General features: G+C 55.7%; 1 protein-coding gene across 1 annotated transcript in view; it reads left to right on the forward strand.

Annotated features, from left to right (window-relative positions):
* The window catches only part of Bahcc1 (BAH domain and coiled-coil containing 1), a 60,775-nt gene that overhangs the window by 14,485 nt on the left and 34,975 nt on the right, over positions 1-11,315 (forward strand). The window lies entirely within an intron of this gene.

An 11,315-nucleotide genomic window follows, 5' to 3' on the forward strand; every position in this document is an offset into this window, starting at 1 on the left:
CTCGAACTCAGAAATCCGCCTGTCTCTGCCTCCCAAGTGCTGGGATTAAAGGCGTGCGCCACCACGCCCGGCGCCTTCAAACTCTTAAGTAGGCAGGGTAGGAGGAGTCCAGTTGGTGCCTTACCAACCCTGCCCTCAGAGCAGGAGCTGCCCAGCATAGCAGGGGCTCAGGGAGGCCGTTTTCTTGCTTTCCCACTGTATGTATCAAGGAGTGATTTCTTCCTGTTGTGACCCCTGATCCCATGACTTGTCACCTGTGTCCCAGCCTGCTGTGGAGAGTTAAGAGTGGTACTGGTGGGCGGTGGTGGCTCACGCCTTTCATCCGGGCACTTGGGAGGCAGAGGCAGGCGGATTTCTGAGTTCAAGGCCAGCCTGGTCTACAGAGTGAGTTCCAGGACAGCCAGGACTACACAGAGAAACCCTGCCTCAAAAAAACAAAACAAAAAAAGAGTGGTACTGGACTTCAGGTCCGTGTGTGTGTGTTCGTGCATGCACACACGCGCATATGCGTGTACGTGCTTGCGTGTATAGTACCAGCTTCTATCTACCAGGTCTCTTGCTGGGTCCATGGAGACCCCTCAGGCTGGCCTCCTCAGATGCCGGTTCCAGCTGTCCATTCTGAGGCGCTTGGTGCCGTGGGTATGACTTTTCTCACCTTACAAACTCCCTCATTCAGTCACCAGAATCCTAAGAAATTACCATAATTCCACCTTAGAGTTGAGGTGTGCGTTTCACTCATAATGTCCTTAGAGCCTAAGGCCTTGTGTCTTTTCCGTGCTGAAGGGAGCAGGGACAGACAATCTGCCACAGCGGCAAGGCTCTCAGAAAGCATCCCGCACCAGAGAGCAAGACCCCCAGCAGTACAGCTTTCTCCTGAGATAGGAAAGATGTCAGGCACAGCCTGAGTTCTGTGCTCCTTAGCCTCACTGTGTGGCCTTAGCTGTCTGATCTCTGTGTCTCCACCGAAAGCTACTTGCTGGTACCCTGTGAAAGAGGGTGTGGACTCGCAGGCAAATCAGTGTCCTCAAGGGCTGAGCAGTCCCCACCTCTGCTCAGCAGCCTGGCAAACTGATGCAATCTTGCTGAGAAGTGACCATGGATTCTCGCTAATCGGATCCCCAGACCTCTGTCCCGCTCTGTCTGGGCCTGTGGAGTCTCACGAAGCCTTTCAGTGCTTGCTGCACACCCCGGTCTCTCTCCTGCACGTGCTCTGTGCTTCTGGGTTTTCAGTTCTTCACTCTTCACACCTAAGCCTGGGAGGTCTTCCTGAGAGCCAGGACCTGTCCCTAGGAGAGCATGCCAGAATCAGGCAGTTGCTTCCTGCTTTTCCTCGCCCAGTATCCTGCTTTCTGGAGCAGAAGGCAGCTGTGTTGCATGCTTCCTTCCCAGGCCTTTCCCCTTCCTTTCTTATTGCAAGGTCCTTGTGCCCTGGGTTAGCCTAGATACGATATCTGGTACCAGGCCAAGCACTGCAAGATACAAATGCCTGCTCGGACTCTTGGACATGCAGCAGAAGGCTGAGTGGAGGGTCCTGTGGTGGTGAGGAATCTGAGATGGAGCGTTCACTGGGAAGGGGTCAGCCAGGGCTCTTCAGTAAGAAGAGGAGTTTGGGAGGGCCACCAGCGATCAGTTCCCTCTGAACAAGAACACAGTATGAGTCTCAGTGGCTGGAGACAGCCATACCTGAGGCAGTTGTCTGGGAAATGACACAATCTGGCACTGGCAGCACAGATTCCGAACACCCACAGCCCTGCAGCATCTCTGTAGAATATAGTGTCCCTTGGCCTCCAGGGGACTGGCTACAGCTATGCCAAGTCAGGCTGGGATCTCGGCTCTGGGTGCCTTCCTTCCCAGTTTTCAGGACAGATGGTTCCTGTGGTCAGCTGGAATTCTCTCAGCTCAGTGTGGCAGTTGACCCAGGGCCAGAGGCCACCATGTGCATGCATGTCTGTCCCTGCTCCTGTACTGCCTGCTTAAGCTCTTTGGCATAAGCTCTTTGACACGGATGGGCCGGTGTCTGCCCTGCCTAGGTGTGAGGTACCAGAGAGGTTTCATGGGCTTCAGTCTTGCTAGGTGTTAATAGGACGAGTCCTCCGTCCTCCAGGAAGTACAAGCCAGCCCAAGCTTCCGGGCTTATGGCTTACTCCAGGGAACCGTGGGATGGTGTCTGGGGGACATGACTGGCCCTCCCTCACCTCTAGCAGATGGGGTATTCCCAACTTCTCAGATAGTCAGTGTCAGCTGGGCAAGTGACCCTATACTTCATGTATCAAGGGGGCTTAGGAGTCTGACTTCCGGGTCTGGAGAGATGGCTCAGTGGTTAAGAGCACTGACTGCTCTTCTGAAGGTCCCTAGTTCAAATTCCAGCAACCACATGGTGATTCACAACCACCCGTAATGAGATCTGATGCCCTCTTCTGGGGTGCCTGAAGACAGCTACAGTGTACTTATGTATAATAAATAAATACATCACAGAAAGGTTAACATGCACACGCCTTTAGTCCCAGCTCTCAGGAGGCAGAGACAGGTGGCTCTCTGAATTTGAAGCCTGCCTGGTGTACACAGTGAGTTCCATGACAGTCAGAGCAAATACTGAGACACTGTCTTCTCAGGAAAAAAGAAAGAAAGAAAGAAAGAAAGAAAGAAAGAAAGAAAGAGAGAGAGAGAGAGAGAGAGAGAGAGAGAGAGAGAGAGAGAGAAAGAAAGAAAGAAAGAAAGAAAGAAAGAAAGAAAGAGAGAGAGAGAGAGAGAGAGAGAGAGAGAGAGAGAGAGAGAGAGAGAGAGAGAAAGAAAGAAAGAAAGAAAGAAAGAAAGAAAGAAAGAAAGAAAGAAAGAAAAGGAATCTGACCTCCAGCAAGAAGTTAGTCCGTCCAGTTCTTAAGTGCCCTATGCAGCAAGGCAGGCCAGTTAGGAGAGCCACAGCATACAAACCTGTTGCTCTGGAGCCAGGCCTGGGAGGACACCTAGTGTAGGTCCCTAGCCTCTGGGTGCCAGTGAGGGGGGGGGAGGGGCTAGGAACCACAGGCAGAATAGTGGCACCAGTACCAGGGATTTGCAGCGGCTCTCTTTGTTCCTGTAGTGCTGTGGGTCTGGGCGGTGGCTTTCCATAGAACCATCACACTCTGGCTGTGGGCCAGAGAGGTCCCTGCCACAAGGACACACACCCTGTGTAAGCATGAATGGAGGCTGGTGTCACACCGAAGGACCTGACTGGAGCTGCCACTAGGAGCTCTAACTTCCCCTCCCCCATATCCTTAACCTCCCCCTCCCCCATATCCTTAATCTCTCAGGCTGCCCTGTCTATGCAGCTCCTGTCACCAATGTGGGTCCTGGATGGGACAAGGGGTTACATAGACACTGGTCCGCTTGGCAGAAGGGGAAATCCAGCCAGCCTGGTGATGTCATTACCCACAGACACTCAACTAGGAAGAGTGAAAGTTTTCTATGGATATTAGTTCCATGGAAACTCACGCTGCAGATAGTATGACCAGGTGAGGGTCCGTGTCCCCATTCTGGTGTCCTTTGTCCTCCCTGAGTGGTCGAGACCGGCCATATTCAGGGTTATCCTTAAGGGTTACGGGCATGGCTGAGAGGCTCAATACAAGGGAGCAAGGCGGGCGTCCATAGCTGGATCAGAGTTTCCAGCCCTGACAATGGGGCCGATGCTTCTCTGAGAAGAGACTCAAGCATGTGAGTGTGCATTTGTAGGTCCCTGAACGTGTATGTATAGAGGTGTTTGTGTGAGTGTATACTGTGAACTTGGATGTGAACAAGTGTGCATGGGTGGAAGGCCCTGATAAACTACGCTGGGGTGGTCTTCCTTTATGTGGCTGGCTTATTTCAAGACACTGGGAAGGGAAGTGCCTGTTTAGTAGTGGAAGCTCTCCAAGCTGGAGGGTGTGGCTCCCAAGAGTGGCGTTGAGCAGCCCTACCTACCTTCTCATACCCTCGCTGCCCGTTCACCACCCTGAGGAGCAGCCCGAGCAGCCCGGGCAGCCGGGAGAGGTCCTGGATTCCCAGCCACCCTGAGAGGGAGGCACACAAGGGGAGGTGTGAAGGACAGAGAGAGGGTATGTGCCCTTGCCCCTCCTGCAACCCCAGCCCCCGCCCGTCTGTCCTGGGACACTGAATCACTCTGGGAAGAAGTCCAGTCCCCCTGCACCTCCCCAGTGGGGAGCCTTGGCCACCCCGCCTCCCGTCCTAGCCAAGGGGCTAAATTTACTCTTTTAATAAGAACCAGACTTATATCCGATTTTCCTTTTCTTTTATTAGTTCTGGGCCGTCGGTTGAGCCTGTCCCTTGTCATCACTGCCTCCCGGCCTTTTCCATGGTTGCCCAGTTGAGTGGTTCAACCACAGAGCTTTCCTATTATGGCCTGAGAGTGACTTCCTTTGGGACTTCCGGAAGGTTCTCTCGGACTGGCCAAGGGGCTTCCCGGGTTAGGTGATCATTCCCAGGCCCAAGGATGGGCCAAGCCCAACGCCCACTGCTCTGCATTCTTGGCCTCTCCTTCGGCCCCCGCCCCAGGCTGTGGTTGCAGGGCCTTCCATCTTGGCTTCCTCCTCCCCTTCCTTCTGTTCCTCTCTGGGCCTGTCTTTGCCTCTTCTCCGGCCACCTGCATGGAGCTGGCCCATGGCTTTTGTGGTGTGGGGCCCTGTGATGGCTGGGTGTCCTACCAGAGCTCCGAGGGCTGAAGGGGAAGTTCTGGAAGCCTGATACTGAGCTGCAGGCTGACACCTGCTGGCAGTGGGCTTGAAGTTTGGGGGCATTTTGGCCCCAGTTTAAGATGACCACTGCTAGCAAGCCTGCTGGTGAAGAGATCTGAGGAAAAACTGGACTTTGCTTCTCCAGGTGCTGTGAGGAGACAGCCTCGACCATGTGCCCTGACTTCTAGAGTGTTCCTAATTCCTCAGCCACTCTCAGGTCTGGGTCTTTCCTGCCACAAGAGAGGCAGCTGGGAGGCCGGGCAGAGTCAGACAGGTCTTAACGCTGCTGTCTGGGGCTGACTTGAGACTATGTCTGGTTCCCTTCCTCCCAAAGCTAGCCTGGATGTTTCTCTACATCAGGGGAGGTGGTGGGCAGACCTACCAGGGTCCACCCAGGTCAGCCAGTGTCAGTCTGCTAAAGACCGGAGAACGTGCACAGTCAATGTGCCCTCATGCTCAGGAATGGAGTTCGTAAAGGCTTGTATGCAGCTGTGGGTGCATACTCAAAGCCACACAGTCTAGACATGCATGCGCAGCCAGTGCTTGTCGCACCCCAATATATGTGACCTCCCAGCCACGCACACACACATTGTCAGAGAGGTACATTAAGAGAGAGAGAGATGTGCACACAATAGGAGACACACCCTTCGAGTGCTTGCATAAGACCCGTTCCCACCTCTACCATGTGTGCAGCCCACGTTCCCTGCCGCCGTCTGGTGCTGGGGCAGCTGGTTGACTCCAGCAGATGGGAATGCCAGGGGTCTCTGCATGCCCACAGAGCAGTGCACACCAGGGGGCAGCCTCTAATCCTCAACCTACAGCTTCAAGTCACCTGGCTTGACGAAGAGTCTCAGAACTGCTTTTCCACTGGGGCCTGGCACCCCCACTCTTAACCCCTCCTCCTCTTCCTCCTCTTCCTCTTCCTCCTCCTCTGCTACCACCAGGCAGGAGGGTTAGATAGGCATTGCCCAGCTTCCTAGCCGGCTAAACTAGAGCCTTTTCCTCTTGTTCAGCACTTGCAGAGAGCCCTGGATGGAAGTTCTGTTCTCCCTAGGGTTCCTGGAATGAGAGGAATGTGGGGTGGGGCAGAAGGGCTGTCTCTCCTTCCTCCTCTACTCCCTGTGGGATAGGCTTGGTTGAGGGGAGAGGAGAGCTCTGCCCCCCACTTTCCCCTTTAACTGCCTGAGGATTCACCTCTCTCCAGCCTGGTGTCTTGGGGTAGTTGGCCAGCCTGATGTCATCATTGCCTGGTTAGCCCTACAGGGGACCTAGGGAGGCAGAGCAGGAAGCCTAAGGAAGAGGGGAGTCTGAATGGGTGTGAGCAGGAGGGTGGGAGCTGGCACAGGCAGTGGGTGCAGCCGCCAGACACAGAACCGAGAAGGCCCATGCCAGCAGCCAGTCAGCTGGGCTTCCGGAAGCAACAGGAGCCCAGAGAGCCTGGGAAGGGGCTTGTTTCTCTGGAGCTGCTGCCATCTCAGGGAGCTGTGGCTTTATTATTATTATTTTTGTTTTTACAACCCATTTCACAGTTTCCAGAAGAGGAGGACACTGTCTCAGAGGCTAGCTTAATTCAAAACAAATCCTCGCTCCCTGTAACTCTGCTTCTAACTGTCCCACTGACTCAGGAGAGTGTCAGAATGCCAACACAGCCTGGCCAGAGAGCTGGTGCTCGGGCAGAGGGCTAGCTAGCACCTGGCCATCCAGCCGCCCAGGACTGGGCTCTGGTGTGCCAGGTCCTTGCGGGAGATCCTTGGCTCAGTGTTAGGCTGACAGACCCTCAAGGTGATGTTCTCCAGGGTCCTTCACATCCAAGCTCCTAGGCACCCTAAGGTAGTCTCATGACATCACGTCTGTGGACTGTCTCGGCCATGTGAGCAAGAGGAAAAGGGCTGTCTCTTTTTCCTCCCCTGCTCATGAGTTAGTCGTGTCTAACCATGTAGACCACTTTTGCCTCCTGGGCACTGCAGGTTGTTGCTACCCCTACAGGCCACAAAGAAGCCTCATGGTCACTGAGATCTTCAGGTTTTCTGGTTTCATTCTCTTGTGTGATTAAACAGGTCTGGCCCAAAACAACCTTACTATTTGGCTTATTCGGCTTACACTCCCAGGCCATAGTCTGTCTTTGAGGAAAGTAAAGCCAGGAACTTGAGCAGGAATCTCAATGAAGAATCCATGGATGGATGCTGCTTGCTGGCTCCTGTTTAGCTAGGTTTTACACACACACACACAAACACACACCAGGACCGTGTGCCCAAGGAATGAGGCAGCCAGCCTGGGCCCTCCTATATTAATAATCAAGGTGGATCTTCACAGACGCACCCACAGCCAACCTGATGTAGGCAGTTCCTCTGCAACCCCAAGTGACATTGAGGGGTCCCCATGTGCTGGTGCTGATGGTCAGCCCTCCCTCCAAGGAGCATGGCAAACCCAGCAACTCGGTCTCTTTCACGGCGGCGGCAGCGGCAGAGAGCATCTTCCCAGAAAGGGATCTGAGAGCTGTGTGGGGCCTGGGCCTCCGAACGGCCATTCTCTGCTCTGTCTAGCAGTTTCCTGAGCCCTCCTGCTGCTGGCAGCTCTAGAGCATCCGTGATCCAGGTGTGGCCCTTGGCCCCATGCAGGTCACTGGCCTTGGCGTGGGGACAGAGCAGCCTCCTACGAATGGGGCTGTGCTTTCTGCGCGCATTGCCTGAGGTGTGTCAAGTAGGCCCTCTGGCAAGCTGGCTTCCAGCACGGTTTTCTCAGCCAGCCAGACATTCAAGCCAGGCCTTCATGGTGTCCTGGGCAGAGCTGAGGTGGGCCTGGAGCTGAGACCAGAGCTGCCGTCCAGTAGAGCAGCTGGTGGGGTCTGACATGCACAGAATTGCCTGTCCCAGAGGCCGTTTCCCCCTCACACTTCCCAGACCTTTCCTGGGAAGATGTTCAGGCAGTGGGCTCATCTTGTCCCGCAGAGGGGTGACTGGATGATCAATGGCACCATTCTGCAGACCTATTCAGCTTGGTCCTTGGGGCTATGGGTTGGGACTGCGCTGTGCAGAGTAGAATGTGTTCTGTTCTTTAAGACCTGGGAGCAGTGCGGTTGGTGTAAAGATCTGAGAGCCTGACGTGAGGAGCCCCCACCCCCACCCCACCCCCACTCACTGTCAGGAGCCCTTCTGGGTCTGTCCACTGTACCAGGCTTCCCAGTGTCCTTCTAGTCTGGTAACCAGCACTCATAGACGGGGGACTTTGCCAAGAGCAAAGAGCCTTCAGCCTACTTCCTGGCCGGACTTGGCCTGAGGCAGTGGCCCTGGCCCAGGGCCCAAGCTGAACTGGGATCCCAGGCAGCCACTGCACCAACCCTGTCTGAGGTTGGCTCCTGGTCAGCAGGCAGAGTTTAGAAGGTGGCTGCCAGGTCTGCCCAGGGCTCTGTTTGCCTGGCACACGGCCATCGCCGCAGTCCTCAGCGGTGTAGGTGACAATAGAAACACAAGTCCCTGCTCCTGGGTTTTTTTTTGGGGGGGGGGGTTGCTTAGAGACTGGGTAGGCTGAAGAAAACCTCAAGGAGCCAGCAGTGTCTCTTACCCCATAGGAGTCGGTCGCTACCTACCATGAGGCTGTCCCCTGGCAAGGCCCACAGGATCTCTTTTTTTTTCCCCACCAGAACAAGGATGGTGGGGAGAGCCCCACTCCTCCACGGGCAAAGTCAGGACCATATGTGGTCTATGCTGGGCTTGCCTGGGCCACCCCAAACTGCTGCAGGGAATGAAGTCCCCTGGAGCAGTGTCCCAGGAAGTTGGTTATGCCATAAGAGAACTCTGTGCCAAAGTTACCAGTGCCCAGAAGGGGGTCCCTTGAAACACTCATGGCAGTGACCTCTGGGCAGGGGATTTCCGCTGCCTTTTTATTGCTTGGACAGATCCCGTGGCATCTGGGTGAGCAGACTGTGTTTCCCCTCTTCGCTTTTCATCATGAGAGGGAGGAAAGGGGTGGAAACCCACATGAGGCGGGGGGTGGGGTGGGGNGGGGTGGTGGTGGTGGTGGTATGTGCTGTGACCGGTGACCCTGCCCCCACCCCTTTAATCTCACAGACTCCACAGGCAGCAACCCCTGCTTTAATGGGCTTGGTAGATGGATACAGGGAACTCCCTAAGAGACCCCCGTGTCAGAATACAGGCCACCGGAGCAGCCTGTGGGGTAGGGAGCTGACCAGGCTGCTGAATTGTCCCTCAGGCCTCCAGTCAGGAGGACCCTCTTCTGAGACAGTATTGGAGCCAAGCTTCAGGGTCAGGATCGAGCTCCTAGGTTGGAACATGATGGCTTGAGGTACAGTGGGCTCTCTGACTTGCCGGCCCAGTTGCTCAGACATCCGTCCAGCTGCCCAGACCCAGTGGCTGGCTGGCTCTTGGGGGAGCTGGGGATTTTAACCAGTGAGTTTTCCTGCTGACCCCCTTCCTTGCCAGGGGATGGGGGTGGCAGGGGGAGCTGTTGACTCGCCTCAGTTTCCTGGATCCGTGGGCACTGCGGCCACCTTGTGCACTGTGATGTGAGAGAGCACCAGCTTCTCCATTCTCAGGCTGAGATCCTGGAGAAATTGCTTTTGCAGACCCAGTTTTTGGACTCCGTTGCTTCCCATGGCGATGCTTCCCTAAAAGGGTGCGGGGGTGGGGTGGGGTGGGGCGGGGCGGGGCGGGAGAAGTAGAAAGGCCTGGGAGACCCGGGCCAGCTAGGCGGGGCGGCCACACTCAGCCCACAAGCATGGCCCCCCACAGTCCCTGGAGCAAGGCAGGGAGGCCGACACTTCCCTTCCCAGCCTGGAGCCTCCTCCCCTGGTGTGGATACGCCTGTGGTCTGGACTGGGTCCCTTGGCAATCCCTACCATGTGGTCTTGTTCGGGAAGTCCCTGGCTCTTGGGGTACCTTCAGCATGTTCTTCGTGGGCCTACACAAAGCAGAGGACCCCATTCAGCCCTGCCCGGGTCAGCACTCACATGCCCTTCCTCTGGCGGTGTCTAAGGTCTCCTCCGCTACGAACCCATCCCCTCATCCCCTCAGACCAGGAGCGGAAGAAACCACTTTCCAACCACTAGGCTGGAAGCTAGTGGAACTCAGTAGAGATGCCAGGGTCCCACAGGGGCAGTCCCCTCCCCTACTGACTGCTTCCCTACTGAGTCACCCTGTGTTTGGGAAGTTCCCAGGGCCACGCCAGGCGAGATGAGGCATCACCAATATACCAATTCCCCTGCCCCCTGGGCGGGAAGCTACTACTGTGACTCACCTTGGACTGGCCAGACTCCACCCTACACTGCTTTGCCCTCCACCCCAAGATGGCCATGCACTAGGCTGCCTGCCCAGGGACGGAAGTGGCAAGGTCCCAGGGCAACATGCTGGGGTAAAAGACCAGTATTGCAGCCCAGACCACCCACTGAACGGCCCTGTGTGCAGAGGCTTTCTGTACACATATGAGCCAGTAGCCATGACAACCAGGGAGACTTACTTGGCTTGGCCCTGACGACTGGACTCTGGCAGAGACGGGGCACAGACCATGACACCCACCAGTGAAGGATGCAGCTGGCTGGTGGGCAGGAGAAGAGGGTGGGCAGGCTGTGGAGGCTAGCCTAGGGTCAGGGGCAGCTCACCATCTGCTGCATTCCCAGGACACTGAGAAAAACACTGGCCCAGCCCAAGAAGCCCGGGACTCTGACTGTCAGATAAGTGACTGTCTTCTGCTCAACGTCACTTCCATCACTGGTCCCAAGTGTTCCACGGAGGGACTTGAAGAGATACTCTGTATAGATCTGGAGTCTTCCCCTGACTAGTCCATCTTCCTCTAATCCAGTCTCCCCTTATTCATCTGGGACTGGGTCCCCTTGTCTAACCAGCCAAGTGGCACTGGGACAAGTGAAGGGCATTTCTCCCATGCTGCCCAGGACAGGGCAGGGACCTCCGTCCCTGCGGCAGTGGCTCACAGCCTGCAGCTGGGGCCTTGCTGGTTCTAGGTACCTCACCTGGGCCCTCTCAGTGAGGCACAAGCAAAGCTGGCTGACAAGTTCACTGGCAACAGAGAAGCCTTCAGGTGCCAGTGCTGTGGCCGGAGGGCCGTGCTAATGAGAAGGCCCACAGGGAGTCTGTCCAACATGCATCCTCTATGTGGTTTTGACGCCACGCTAAGCACCTAGTTGGTGGTGACGGTGATGTAATTAACTGGTGGTCGTACAGTTATTATGGCGGAGGTGATTGTGTGCCTACGACAGTAGAGGGAACGATGACGGCTAGGCCACGCGGTTGCTGATGGTGTTACTGATAGAGTTGTCGGTCATGGTGGTGGTGATATGCGTGCCAGCAGCAGTGGGGGTACATCTGTTGTTAGTGGTGATAGGAATGATGGCACGGAGTAGATAGTGATGGTGATGGTGGTGATGTGGGTGGAGGTGGTGATATTTGGTTGTTGTTGGTGGTGACCTGGGTGGTGATAGTGATTCGGGTGGTAGTAGTGATCTGGTTTGTGGTGGTGATGACCTGGGTGGTAGTGGTGATCTGGGGGGTGGTAGTGGTGACATGAGTGGTAGTGGTGATATGGGTGGTAGTAGTGATCTGGCTGCTGGTGGTGATCTGGCTGCTGGTGGTGATCTGG

This window comes from Mus caroli, chromosome 11 (genome assembly GCF_900094665.2).
Source record: "Mus caroli chromosome 11, CAROLI_EIJ_v1.1, whole genome shotgun sequence".
Lineage (NCBI taxonomy): Eukaryota > Metazoa > Chordata > Mammalia > Rodentia > Muridae > Mus > Mus caroli.